This window comes from Pelodiscus sinensis, chromosome 19, assembly GCF_049634645.1.
Source record: "Pelodiscus sinensis isolate JC-2024 chromosome 19, ASM4963464v1, whole genome shotgun sequence".
In the NCBI taxonomy this organism is placed as follows: Eukaryota; Metazoa; Chordata; order Testudines; family Trionychidae; genus Pelodiscus; species Pelodiscus sinensis.
Window position 1 is genome coordinate 4,278,835 of NC_134729.1, and position 14,970 is coordinate 4,293,804.

A 14,970-nucleotide genomic window follows, 5' to 3' on the forward strand; every position below is an offset into this window, starting at 1 on the left:
TACTATTAACTGTTGCGATGCCAGATTAGGGATGTTAAATATCGGTTAACTGAATAGTTGAGTAACCTCATGAACTCTTATCAGTTACTCAACTATTTCATAGTAGACGGGGACAGCAGCCAGTGCGCTCCAGCCCCACTCCTGAGGACCCCCTTGCCACTCCGCACTGTTGCCTCTGTATCAGAGGAACCAGTGTGGGGTGCCAGGCGGGAGCTGGTGCGCAAGGGAAGCCAGTTTAAAAACCTGCTCCCCTCGTGGACCAGCTGCCTGTAGCCCTGTGCTGCAGCTCCTGATACAGAGGCAGCAGCGCAGGGTGGCAGCAGCCCTGTCTGAGGGAGCAGTCTGAGCTCCCAGACCTGGTGCAAGTCAGAATTGAGCCGGGCTGCCCACCTGCCTGGCTGCTAATACACTTTAAATGCAGAGCCGCAGCAGGGGTAGGTTCCGGACCCACCACAAGCCAGGACGGAGTGCCAGGCTGCTGCCCAGCATGCTAAAAAATGTACTGGCAAGGTGGGGGAGGGAAATGCGTGTAGTCTACAGCATCAACCTCTAAGCTTTTGCTTATCAGTTAATCGGTTAATTGACTACACTAGCACACAAGCTTTCAATTGAATTGATCCACTGCAAACAGAATAAATAATCCTCACAAGCTCTCACCACACATTTGCTTATCCCGGCATTTTCTCTCTCCTCCCCCTCTGGTGACCTCAGATAACCCCATCTCCATCTCCCAGGAAGGGAGGCCAAAACCTAACACCTGTAATCCCCTTAGCAGAGTACAAGCTGCTGCTGTATCAATTCCCTAAAGGAATGAAGGCTTTTGGGGAACCAAGTTAATTCCTAGGCCAAGCTGCCTCCCACTCTGAACAGAGACACTTGCCCTACGTTGCCAAGTTCAGACTTTGCAAGCCAGTTGGGAGCTAGAGGAGGCATAGCTAACCGAGGTCTCTGAGGTTTCATGGGGTCCCTGAAAGCGAAAGCTAAGGTGAAGCCCAAAATCATTATCCCACCTGCACTGGGTGTCTCACTATATGCACAAGACAAGTTCTACGTAAAAACAACTTACCCTTCTCCTCCTGATACCTCCGCAGCCTTGAGCAGCAACTCAGAAAAATGACCATGCCCCTGTCTTCACCAAGCAAAAAGGGGAGACATTGCCCCACGTGCTAGCTAGCCTGGGGTGAGAGCCGAGGGAAGACAAGGCATTCTAGTTTTCACATTCTAGTTTCTTAGCATTTACCTCAATCTGATAGCGCACATGAAAACCACAGACTGCCTGGTCTCTAGGGTTTGAACATGTGGTGAGAACACACCTTGATTCCTAGTTTGAACACACCCCCAAGCTTTGTCCAGATAACATCGCCTTTCGCACATTGGAGTGCCAAACTCCCTGTTTCAGAGGAGCAGACCGAGGGCACAAGGAACGGACTGCTCCCTGCTCTACACAGCACCGCTTATCTGAGTGCCTTACAAATATTATGAGTTCAGTGTTACATTTTCTTCATTGTCCTCAAGATATTAGCCCTACCTTGCTACCCGAGAAACTGAGGCATGGGGACATGATGGAGGACACACACTGACCTAAGAATGGAGCATGGGACCGATGACTCTTGCCCCGTGCTTTGGCCGCAAGACCTCCTCTCCCTCTGGAGGAAGCTGAACCACAGTTAAGAAATATCATTGCTTCTAGAACACTGATCCTGGGTTGTGCCATTTCTAAGCCCAGTAAGTGCTCATCACTAACTCAAAAGTTCACATTCAACAATAAAGAGACGCAGAACCAGACAGAGGAGCACATAGCTAAAGCAGCTATGTTTATCCTGAAGAAGCTGCCACTAAAAATGTGCGATACAAAAACGTCTCCATGCAGAGCTGATGCCTCTTCACATGCCTTATCCCTTCCATATTTAGAAACGTGCATCCTTCTTCCTTAAACCTCGTGACCCCCATCTATGCTGAGGTACTACAAGTGGCAAGAAAAGAATTAATACAGTCCCCTCCCCGTGATTGCTGGAGAACCCAAGCCTAGCCTCTGTGGAAATGCACATGGATTGCGTGGACAACCAGGGCTGAGGAGGTGGCAGGAGGAATAATTGTAGTAAACCCTGAGATGAGGGCCCCCCAGCAAAACATCTGTCACTACCACATAAATAAAGTGAAGTGGGCATGGGTGGAGCCCTAATGAACATGTCGCACCAGGTCCCCACATTTCTCAGTGGCAACTGTGGCTAATGCCTTGCCTCAGTGAGGAATGCTTTTGTTGAGGGATTATGTGTGCCGTAGTGAGGTAATACTCCTAATCTGGGAAAGAGGGTTAGATTTTAAGTCATCTTCGGCTATGAGGCAAACAACATCCATCAGTGGTCACATACCATTCAGCAGATGGTGCTCTGCACAATATCTCCTCCTGAGGTACCAAACATCAGGTGATAAAGGATGATCCACTGACTAGGTCTGTACAGTGCCTAGCACTACGGAGCCTGGGCCATGACTAGGACTCCTAGGCATATCTGTGATCATACAAATAATCAGTTGCTAGCCTGTGATATGGGACATCCGTGTTCTGTTCACTGCTCCAACACTGATGCCTTGAATAGCCTCTCTCAAGTCACTTAGCCTCTCTGTGGCTCAGCACCTCTTCTGTAAAAAGAGGGGCCTGACACACATGAAGACATTCAAGATTACGAGTAAGTCTTCCAAATACCCCAAGAAATGGAATTGTTACTGCAGGAAAAAAGCTGAGCATTTAAACCACAGTCAGGAAACCATCATCTAAAGCCAGACACCAACCTGACAGTTCCAGCACTTTTCATCAGAGAAGCATTAAGTATTATCCAACAGCAGCCTTAACTTGAATGCCGCCACCTTGTGCGTGTGCGTTACAGGACAGTATTCCATTTCACCATCATGCCAGCTGTAAGTAATACAACTTGCCACAAGGCACCATCTGCCAGGCTAGGAAAAGGGTAAGTTACTTTGCCCAACTGAAAGGAAATTCCTTCAAGAGGTACAATTATCAGATGAATCTACAAGACATTGGACTGAAGCAGGGAAGCAAATCAATTTTATGGAAATCCAACAAGATTTGCTGTGCCTGAAGGACTAGAAATAAGAAACTTTTGCATTTTTAGAAAAGAGAAACTCACCAGTGGCCAGCACTCTCCACCCCCACCCCTGGGAGCCTGGTTTCACCATGTGCCAATGAAACAGTGAAGTTAAGCTTATTTTTTCCTCAAAGAAATATCATTTAAAACAAGGACCATTTGAGAGCTGGGAGCAGCCAAAGTAAAGGGAGAAGACTAACAAGGCTGGAAGTGGCTTCTGGGGTGGAGAAAAGAGCATGGAGAATGTCTTTCCTTTTCCAAAAGTAACTACAAGTAAAACCCTTGGAGGAGATGATTGATTGTGGATTCTTTAGTCTGCTGCCTGTGGAGGGAGAGGCACACGCATGCACACACACACCAGTTCCCTAAAGCTACCAAGTTTGCTGGGCAGTACATGGAGATGAAGAGAGAAAGGAGACAAATCCAGGTACGTCCCCAGTCTATCCCTCTCATGCCAGTCCCCCGCCCTTAAATCACAAAGAAAGAAAGCTTCAAAAGTCTGTGACTCCTGAGTGACTGGAAAATGCTCCCTGGTTCTCCCCCACCCCAGTCTCCTCTCGGTTCCGATAGTTTCCCACCATCACCAGCTGCACCCCGTTACCCAGCCTTCCCCTCTCAGCCACCCCCTCCTCCCAGACAGATACATCTGTACTCACCTTGCCTCTCCCACGCCCCAGATGCCTCCCTTAGCTCCTTCCACGCTTTGACAGCTGCCCCTACCCCCATCCCATCTGCCAACCCTCCCAGCTCACCCCCACCCAATGGTTTTTCCCACAGCCTAGCCTTCCCCCACACACTTCCCAACCCCCTCCCCACAGCCTAGCCCCCTCTCACGCCTCCCTCCCCACAGCCTAGCCTCCCCCCTCACAGCCCCACAACCCCCTCCCCACAGCCTAGCCCCCCCATGCCTCCCGCCCCACAACCCCCTCCCCACAGCCTAGCCCCCCTCACACCTCCCTCCCCACAGCCCCACAACCCCCTCCCCACAGCCTAGCCCCCCCTCACGCCTCCCTCCCCACAGCCTAACCCCCCCATGCCTCCCTCCTCACAACCCCCTCCCCACAGCCTAGCCCCCCCCACGCCTCCCCCCTCACAGCCCCACAACCCCCTCCCCACAGCCTAACCCCCCCTCACGCCTCCCCACAGACGAACACCCCTCTGACCCCCCCAACCGCCCTTCTTCCCTTCCCAACCGTCCACTCCCCCCTGCCGCCCCTCCGACCTCCCCGCAGCCCCTCCCTCACCTCCCCCCCCGACTGCTGCCCCTCCCCCTTCTCACCTGAGGGGAGGGGCTGGCTGCCCCGCTGCGGGGAGGGCCCCCCCGGCCCGGCCGCTAGGGGTGTGGACTGGGGGGTTCAGCGGCTCCGCAGCGGCGGCTCCATCGGCGGCAGCGGCGGCTTCACCTGAGGAGGGACCGGGCCCCCCTCCCCTCCCCGAGCCACTTCCGGTCCCACTGCCAGGAGACAGGCGGGGGCAACTGCGCTCCGAGCACATCGAGCTGGCAGGGAGCAACCGAGAGCATCGTTCGGGGGGGGGGAGGGCGGGGGGTTGGCAGCAGCCGAGCGCCGAACGAATCGAGCGAGCAGGGAGTAACTAGGGCGCTGAGCCCGGCTTCCTAGGGCAGCAAGGGAAGCAGGCGAGTACCGAGAGTATCGAACCTCGGAGAAACCCCCGAGGCGCGGCGGAACGCATCGATAGCCAGGTTGCCACAGGAGCAGCCGAGCGCTTCGATCGAGGGAGCAGCTCTGCGTCGAGAGCATCGATGAGCAAGGCTGGCTGCAAGCTGCAGCTGGCGGCAGGGCGGGGTGGCGGGCGAGAGAAATAATCGATTAATAATGATCGATCGGCGATCTGAGTTAATCGATACTGAATTAACTCCCCCCCCTCCGACTTTAATTACCTACTTCCATCACCAGAGCATTTGCAAAGTGATGGCTGATCAAGTCAATCAATAATCGATTGATTAATCAATTAATGATCGATTAATGATCCATCCGAGTAATGATCAATCATCAGCTGACTGTCACGTGCCGCTGGCCCTCGCTAAGTAACAGGGCAGCAGCTCAGCAGTTACAGCTGCAATTCGTCTGCAGCCCGTTAAACAGAATTAATGAACATACATTTATTGATTTCGCATGCACAGTGACAGGGGCGATGGACAATAAATAACTGATAATCAGTCCTTGGGAATCTCGCTAGTGGATCAGAGAACAGTGCTAATTGCTAGCAGCATAACGTGGGGACGGTGTGTAACATTAGAGACACCTATTTCTTACTTGATTCATTGGCATTAAGGAATTGCACTGTAATTACTAGCGAGCTGATTATAATACTCATTCCTTACTAATGAAGGTGCAGGGTTGGTGTGTTGGACCTAGTTATTTAATGTATTTATTAAAATATTCGAGGTAGTTTAAATTTTTTTAAAAACACAATATAAATATATATAAAAAATTAAAACATGAGACCTCAGCGGGACATAAAACCTCCTAAGACATCCCCAGAGGAGAGAGAGACACAAAGTCAAACACCAATAAAAGCAGGAGTAAAAAGGATTAACACAAAGCCTTTTATGGCCAACCTGAACTACCATGCATTTTCTGTACTTCCCACTTGTTTCCAGGAGTACTTGCTCTCTGTCTTTTTAGTGCAGGATCCAGCACGAGGTGTGCTCTGACCCATGGTTTGGCTGGCCACAGCTCTCTGCAGGATTGGGACCAGAGTCGGTTTCATTTTGGTCCTGGCTCTTTAAAGGAGCGAAGCTGCCTGAAATCAACACGACTGGGGAATGCTCAGGACCTCGAGTTGCCACCCTCCTGGATTGTCCTGGAGTCTCCGGGAATTAAAGATTTATCTTGAACATCAGGCCATATGACGAAACCTCCAGGAATGCGTCTAACCAAAATTGGCAACCCTGGCACCTCTGAAAATCAGGCTCTGGGGGACAAAAAATATGAAGGAGGGGCCACATTTGCTCCCACCACAAGCAGGTGCAGTTTTGGGCATCAATGGGAACTACACTGCCCAGATGGTCTAATCTTTTGGTGTGTGTTTATACTGCACCTTTCACAGTGGGACCACGACTGTAACTCTTATTGCGATACAAGTTACATGTAACAGTCATCAGAATGGAGTTACCCTTACCAAAGCTCAAACCAGGACGCTAGCTCTGAGCCAGTTCCTCTTGCTACTTTTTCCCATCTCTCACTCCACCTCTTCAGGCCCTGCCTGGTGAGTCGCCCTCTGAAATTCCCTTTGAATCATAGAACTGGAAGAGACCTCAGAAGGTCATCAAGTCCAGCCCCCTGCTCTAGGCAGGACCAATTCCAACTAAATCAACCCGGCCAGGGCTTTGTCAAGCCTGAGGCATTGTTGGAAGGCCACAATAAATTCCCTGCATGTACTATTTCCAATCTCTTTGGAGTAGGGAATTTTTTTTGCCCGATATACAAGTGGGGCAGAGCGTTGCGGTAGACTCACCGTCAAATTACCTTTTGCTCCCAGAATTTCCCTTTGATTTTGTCATGAGCCACTTCCAACCTGTGCTGGCTCTTTGCATGAAATCTGAAGTTTTGCCATAAAGTCGGGAGAGAATGACCTCTCTGCTGGTTACACAGTGATTGCTGCTTTCTTGGTGAACGAAGCCACATCCGTTACCACAGGGGTCAGGTTTGTAGGGCCCTGCAAAGCCACAGATTTCCACTTTACATCTGTGGACATCCACATCCACAGAGATGGATGCAGAAATCCACTGCTGCATACACATTTTGTATCTCGAACCCTGCACCTGTGTGGCTATCCGCTTTCTATCCACAGGTATCGGCATCCATGCGTGTGGCTGTCTGGGGATCATTTTTGCAGATATAGATGTGGATCCTGGTTTTGTATCCGCAAGGGCTCTGCAGGATTGACTCTTTCAGGGAGCCAGGCTCATCTGCATTTCTCTCCTGCACGCTAAGCAACCCTGAGTACTGTCTTGCAGTGCATTAGTGACGGAGAAGGTGGCAGGCTTCTGTTGGAACCAGCACACAGGGCCAGATCCTCAGTTGTTTAGGCACCTAATCCCCATTGAAATCTAATGAGGGCTGATGGTTAGTGCTGGCTGATGTCCGTGGGAGTTAGGCACTTTTGAGGCTCTGGGCCCAAACCATTACACAAGAAAAAGAAGACAAAGGCTCAATCTGATGTCTGTACTTGTCTTAATGCCCCAGCCCTGTTCTGGCCCTGATCATTATAGTCTGCTTCCTTTTGTTGTTTCCATTGGATACAATGTTTCTCTTCGTTCCCCCACCTGGAATCATGGAAGCCCTGTCATGCCCTGTTCTACAGCTGCCATGTTCCACCCCAGAGGGGGCTGCAGTTCAGTGGTGGGGAGAGAGGCTGGAAAGTGCTAGCAGCTGAAAAACGCAAGATAAGCCAAGTAACACTTTTTTTTATGTATTACTAACAGAACCATGGAACGGTTACAGTGATAACACAACTTCCTGCTGCAGTGCAGCCTCCCCTGGCTCCTGGCCTCCCCTGACCACTGAAACAGGCAATGGTCTTACTGCAATTTAAACTCCTTCTCTACCCCAAAGCACATATGAACAGATCCATTAGCCAGGCATCACCTTCATTGGCTCAGGGCCAAGCTGAGTAGCACAGTTTCTAGGGGGGTTATTTACAAGCCCACTCCAAAGCCGGCGGAAATGAGTTCCACTGAGTCCAGTGGGGACTGGCTGAGATCCACAATGCCTGCCTATTTATGTGTTATAAATGGGGGATCAATACAAAGCACTGCATACTGGAAATCATAATCCCACCTCTACATATAAAACAGGATGGCTACGTCTAGACTGGCGTGATTTTCCGGAAATCGAAAGTTTTCCGTTAAAAGCATTTTCGGAAAAGAGCGTCTAGATTGGCACGGATCCTTTTCCGCAAAAGCACTTTTTGTGGAAAAGCGTCCATGGTCAATCTAGACGCGCTTTTGCGCAAAAAAGCCCCGATTGCCATTTTCACAATCGGGGCTTTTTTGCGCAAAACAAATCTCAGCTGTCTACACTGGCCCTTTTGCGCAAAAGGGACTTTTGCCCAAATGGGAGCAGCATAGTATATCCGCAAAAAGCACTGATTTTTTACAGTAGGAAGTCACTGCTTTTGCAGAAATTCAAGCAGCCAGTGTAGACAGCTGGCAAGTTTTTCCAGAAAAGCAGCTGATTTTCCGGAAAAACTGGCCAGTCTAGACACAGCCGATCTAAATTAGCTGTTACTACTCAAGAAAGAGATCTTGGCGTCATTGCGGATGGTTTGCTGACGACATCCATACAATGGGGGGAAAAAAAGCACCCAGAACGTTAGGGATCATTCACAAAAAGGGACAGAGAATAAGACAGAGAATATCTTATGGCCTCTTTCTAAATCCACGGGGTGCCCACATCTTGAATGCTGCGGACAGACGTGGTTGCCCCATTTCAAAAAAGATCTATTGGAATTGGAAAAAGTTCAGAAAAGGACAACACGAATGATTAGGGGTATGGAATGGCTGTCAAATGAGGAGCATTTTAAAAAACTGGGACTTTTCGTCCTGGAAAAGAGACAGCTAAGGGGGGATGGGAGAGGTCTGTAAAATCATGACAGCTGTGAAGAAAGTGAATAAAGAAGAGTTATTTACTCCTTCCCATCACACAACAACTAGGGGTAACCCAAGGAAATTAATAAGTAGCAGGTTTAAAACAAACCAAAGGGAGTATTTCTTCACACAATGCACAGTCAACCCGTGGAACTCCTTGCCAGAGGATGTTGTGAAGGCCAAGACTATAACAGGATTCGAAAAGAACTAGATACATTCATGGAGGCTGAGTTCCTCAATGGCTATTAGCCAGGATGGGCAGGAATAGTGTCCCTAGCCTCTGTTTGTTAGAGGCTGGGAATGGGTGATAGGAGAGGGATCTCGTGATGATTCCTTGTTCCGTTCACTCCCTCTGGGGCACCTGGCATTGGCACTGTTGGAAAACAGGCTAGTCCGGCCGTTCTTGCGTAGGAGAATCTAGCAGTCCGACTGCAACTGGGCCACAATGTGTCAGGAGCTGCATAAACACACATCGCACAAGACAGACCCGGCCTCGAAGAGCTTGAAGGCTCGTAGCCAAGACAGACATGTGGCAGGAGAAAGGGGGGTTTGTGCTCCCGGTCCATTTCATACAATGGAGAACAAGGAGGCCCAGGGAGATGAAGGGACCGGACAGAGTCACACGGAATACCTACCACCTTCCACCAGATCTCAAACTGCATGACACAACGGGTCAGTATCACTACCCCTATTTGAATGATGGGAAACTGAGGCACAGGGCAGAACAGTGACTTGTCCAAGGTCACCTCCAGGACCGTGGCTGAGGTGTGGCCAGGGCAGGCATGCTCCACTAGGCCTTGCTGCCTCCCAGAGTCTCTATCATGTGCTCTCTGTTGAGGGGAGAATTTACCCCGAGTCAGCCAAACCCGGGCAATGCCAGCTTGTGGCATGGTCTCCACCCCTCCCCGCTCACCTCAGCATTTCTGGGTCACATTGAGCCATCGGGGGTGGGGAGGAGACACACACCACTGTGTGTTCTGAGTCCCCATGTCCACAGGGCACTCCCACCCTTCCTGCCCCAGCCGCAGGGGGCTACTCAGGGCAGGGACAGCAGGGCTGTACACTCAGCGCCCGGCCCAGAGCGGGCAATGCAGAGACTCTTCTCCCCTCCTCCACCCTCTCCCCCAGGTTCTCTCTAGGGCTGGCCTTACCATGAGGCTGCCTCAGGTGCCAGACTGGGAGGAGGGGACACCACTAGGACTCAGAGAATTGAGACCTTTCAAAGTTTTGGCCCAAGCGAGGGGGCATGGGGGCGTCATTTGAGCTCCTCGTCTCAGGTGCCAGAATGTTGTGGGTTCTCTCCCATCACAGCTGCTTTCAAGGCCAGTTTCATGTTTGTTTGGGTTTTTTTTTTTTGGGGGGGGAGGAGACCAGTCCCCAGCAGCAGCCCCTGTGCTTCCATCACCTCAACCCGTGTAAACCAGCCCCAGCAACCAAGCCCTCGTGTGCTTCCCTGTCTTGGGTCGATGGGGGCCAGGCCAGGGCAGGGGGATAGGTGTACCCTGGGGGTGGGGTCTGGAATCAACCCCTCTACTCCTGCAGCCTTCCCTGCCCCCATTGCTAGGGGATCCCAGCAACCCCCCCCTCCCAGCAGGCTCCTTCGCACCCAGCTCAGACCTGGGTTGGTGGCTTAGCCCAATGGGAGTAAGGGGTGTATGTGATTGTGGTGTCTCAGCAGCCTCCAGAAGCCCCGTCTCCATGGTGCAGTATCTCTGGGCTGTTCGTTCCTTCCCGTATCCTGGGGGCTGGCGCCTCCCAATTGCTCCTGCCTTTCAGCACCACCAGTCTGCGAGCCGCCCCCTGTCCAGGGGCGGGACACACCCACGCGAGCCCATGTCTTCCCATCGCAGGCCAGATGCAGCTGCCCCGATGGCGCCCTCCCGAGCCAGCGCTGGGGCTCAGTGCGGTGTAGCTGCTCTGCACACAGCTGCCCATTAGACACGTGCTCTTTAGACCTTCCCAGCCGTGGAAACTTGTGGCATGCGACTGTGAACAGCTCCCCTGGCTCACTGCGCCAAGAGGGACTGGGGAGAGCAGGCCGGGCTCAGTTCTACCGTCCCTGCCTGCACAGATGCCAGCTCCTGGGGCCACTTTTGGGGATCATTGGAGGTGCAGAAGGCACCACTCTGGGAGAGCCGGGGGGAGGGTCTAGCAGTGAGAACCCCAAGACGTCGGCTCATAACCTTAGACCGCATGACTCATTAGCAGACAGACGCGTGGACGCGCAGACAGACAAACTTGAGAGCAAGAGCAGCTGGGCACAGGACAGCCAGTTCCATGGGCCCGGAGAAACGTGCCTGGCGTGGGCATATTAGGACACCACTCGGGCAGGTGCAGTTCAGGGATCAGCAGCGAGCAAGAGACAGGCCTGGGTGATGGGGGAGCTCCCCGTCCTAGCTCAAGGGCCTGCCTGGGTGCAAGGTGTCTCAGTCATGCTGGAAGGGCATAACGAGGGGTGTTCGGCAGGGATCAGTTCCCGGTCCAGTTCTGTTCCATATCTTCATCAATGGTTTAGATAATGGCACAGAGAATACACTTGTAAACTGAGTGGATGATACCAAGCTGGGAAAGGTTGCAAGTGCTTTGGAGCATAGGATTATCAAAGTTTACCATCCATGTGTGGGATACATTTTGTTATGTGCACCAAAGCATGCGCAGATGTGCACCATCAATAGAAACACATGCGGCTGCCTGGGGGTGCTCTGCTAATCAGCTGGGAAGCACTGGAATCTCTCTTGACTGGCCACCCAAGAGCACAACTTCCAGGGACCACTGATTTTAATTTAAAATAACCTGGACAAACTGGAGAAATGGTCTCAGGTAAACAGGAAGAAGTTCAATAAGGACAAATGCAAAGTGCTCCACTTAGGAATGAACAATCAGTTTCACACATGGGCTGTGTCTACACTGGCCTCCCTTCCCGAAAAGGGATGCTAATGTAGCACTTTGGAATAGGCAAATCCGCGGGGGATTTAAATATCCCCCGCGGTATTTGCATTAACATGGCTGCCGCTTTTTTCCAGCTTGGAGATAAGCCGGAGAAAAGCGCCAGTCTAGACGTGATTCTCCAGAAAATAAAGCCTTTTCCGGAGGATCTCTTATTCCTACTTTCAAGTAGGTTACCTTTCAAGTAGGAATAAGAGATCCTCCAGAAAAGGCTTTATTTTCCGGAGAATCACGTCTAGACTGGCGCTTTTCTCCGGCTTATCTCCAAGCCAGAAAAAAGCGGCAGCCATGTTAATGCAAATACCGCGGGGGATATTTAAATTCCCCACGGATTTGCCTATTCCAAAGTGCTACATTAGCATCCCTTTTCCGGAAGGGAGGCCAGTGTAGACACAGCCATACAGAATGGGAAGCGATTGTCTAGGAAGGAGTCCTGCAGAAAGGGACATAAGGGTCATAGTAGACAACAAGTTAAACATGAGTCAACGGTGTGAGACTGTTGCAAAAAAAAGCAAACATGATTCTGGAATGAATTAACAGGAGGGCTGTGAGCAAGACACGAGAAAAGTCATTCTTCTGCTTTACTCTGCGCTGATTAAGCCTCAGCTGGAGTATTGTGTCCAGTTCTGGGCACCACATTTGAAGAAAGATTGGAAAAGGTCCAGAGAAGAGCAACAAACATGATTCAAAGTCTAGAAAACATGAGGTATGAAGGAAGATTGAAAAAAATAGGATTGTTTAGACTGGAAAAAGAGAAGACTGAGAGGAGAGACAATGGCTACGTCTAGACTGGCATGATTTTCCGCAAATGCTTTTAACGGAAAAGTTTTTCCGTTAAAAGCATTTGCGGAAAAGAGCGTCTAGATTGGCACGGACGCTTTTCCGCAAAAGCACTTTTTGTGGAAAAGCGTCCGTGCCAATCTAGACGCAGTTTTGCGCAAGAAAGCCTGATCGCCATTTTCGCCATCAGGGCTTTTTTGCGCAAAACAGTTTTTAGCATCTACACTGGCCCTCCTGAGCAAAAACATTTCCAGAAAAGGGCTTTTGCCCGAACGGGAACGTCAAAGCATTTGCGCAAGAAGCACTGATTTCGGACAGTAGGAGGTCAGTGTTCTTGCAGAAATTCAAACGGCCAGTGTAGATAGCTGGCAAGCTTGACTTGCCAGTCTAGACACAGCCAATAGCATTCAAGTACCTAAAAGGGTGTTACAAGGAGGAGGGAGAAAAAATATTCTCCTTAATCTCTGATGAGAGGACAGGAAGCAATGGGCTTAAATTGCAGCAAGGGAGGTTTAGGCTGGACATTAGGAAAAACTTCCTCACTGTCCAGGATGGTGAAACACTGGAATAAATTGCTTAGGGGGGTTGTGGAATCTCCATCCTTAGAGATTTTTAAAAGTAGCTTGGACAAACATCTGTCAGGGATGATCTAGATGGTGCTTGGTCCTGCCGTGGGGGTAGGGGGCTGGAGTTGATGGCCTTTCAAGGTTCCTCCCCGTTCTGTTATTCTATGAGCCCAGGAACCCCACCGTCCCACACAGCAGAGTTCCCCTCTGAGCGCCCTTGGGGTTGAAGCTCTCCACTTTCCCATCAAACTCACAAGAGCCTTAGTAGGAGTCAGCTGTGGCAGAGGCAGCTGCCAACCACGAGGTGGCGCTGTGCACACGAGCATGGTGGGGCCGAGTCCAGTTTGCCAGGGAGCCGAGCTTTAAGAGGGTTGCGTTCCCCTGGGGCGGGCCAGACGTTGCAGCCTCATGCCAGGGCTGACGAGACAAGCGGCCCCAAGAGCTGACGAGCCAGTTATGGGGGGTGAAGGGGACCTTTGATTAGATCTGAGCCCACGGCAATGCTGAGATTTCAACCTGCTTCCATCCTGCATCAGGCCAAAAAGTTGATGTATTTAAAAAAAGGAGCCATGGAATGGAAAGTTCTGAAACGTCCCCACTTGGAAACATGAAGCCACTGCCCTTCGACATGGAGCCACGCCCCCGAGCTGCTGCAGTGCCTCAAGGAAGGGGGAGTCTGGGGGCAGTGCCCCAGTCTCCTCTATGGGATAGGCTCCCCAGATGCACTACACCTCCCATGATGCACCATGGTGGTTCATCCAGGGGGTGACCATGGTGCATCTTGGGAGGTGTACATAAAAAGGGCCATACTGGAGCAGACCAAAGGTCCATACAGCCCAGGCTCCTGTCTTCTGACAGTGGCCAATGCCAGGTGCCCCACGGAGAGTGAACAGAATTGAACAATTAGCATATGATCCATCCCGGTCACCCACTCCCGGCTTTTGTCAGAGGTGTAGCGACACCCAGAGCATGGGATTGTTGTGTGTCTGACCCTCTTGGCCAAAACCTATTGATGGACCCAGCCTCCAGGCAGGGCCAGCCCGAGCCCTTTTGGCACCCCAAGCCCGGGCTCATGCGCAGGCCTGCCCCCCCAGGGTGCATGGGCCAGCCCCTCGGGCGCACGGCGCATGTGCAGGCCAGCCATGGCCGCTGGCGTGCAGCCCGGGGCCCGCCCCTGGGGCACACGGCGCATGTGCTGCCCTGCCTGGCCCGGCCCCCGCTGCTGGCACGTGCGCCAAGCCGTGCAGGGCCCCGCTGCCGTGGAGAGTAGGGCGCCGCGGAGCCGGCGCTGTGGGAGCCAGACACGCGGTGCCTGATGGCAGCTATAAGGGACACCGCATGCCCCTTACAACTGCCATCAGGCGCCCCCCATCAGTTGGCACCCTGGACAGCTGCCTGGCTCACCCACCCCTCAGTCCGGCCCTGCCTCCAGGAACTCAGCTAGTTCTTTTCCGAGCCTTATTACACTTTTGGCTGTCACGGCAGCCTCTGGCAACTAGTTCCACGAGTTGCCTGTGCGCTGCGTGAAGAAACACTCCCTTTGGTTTTCAACCTGCGGCCTTCTCATTTCACCGGGGGGCCGTGGTGCTTGTGTAATGTTAAGGGGTAAAGAACACTTCCTTCGTCCCTTTTGTCCACACCCGTCACAATTCTACAGGCCTCTCTCATGTTCCTCTTCAGTCATTTCTTTTCTAAACAGAACAGTCCCGGTTTTTTTAATCTCTCCTTGGGTGGCAGCTGTTCCATCCTCCTAATCACGTTGCCCTTCTCTGGACCTTTTCTAATAGATGTTTTTGAGCTGGGATGACCACCCATGCCCGCTGTATCCCAGGTGTAGGCCCCATCATGGATTTACACAGCGGCCTTGTGATATTTTCTGTCTCATTAGCGATCCCCTTCTTGATGGTCCTATCATTTTGTTAGCTTTTTTGACTGCGGCTGCACATTGAGCAGATGTTTG

At 51.7% G+C, this 14,970-nt stretch overlaps 1 protein-coding gene across 8 annotated transcripts in view; it reads right to left on the bottom strand.

Annotated features, from left to right (window-relative positions):
- The window catches only part of IKZF4 (IKAROS family zinc finger 4), a 48,319-nt gene extending 43,604 nt beyond the window's left edge, over positions 1-4,715 (bottom strand). For 4 of the 8 annotated variants that reach the window (XM_075901928.1, XM_075901926.1, XM_075901919.1 and 1 more), the window contains exon 1: positions 4,384-4,712. The gene's annotated coding sequence lies outside the window, so the exon portion shown is untranslated. Of the gene's footprint in view, positions 1-4,383 lie in introns of all 8 variants that reach the window. The other 4 variants (XM_075901922.1, XM_075901921.1, XM_075901920.1 and 1 more) reach the window with 3 other exon arrangements.
- Positions 4,716-14,970: the final 10,255 nt, after the last annotated feature.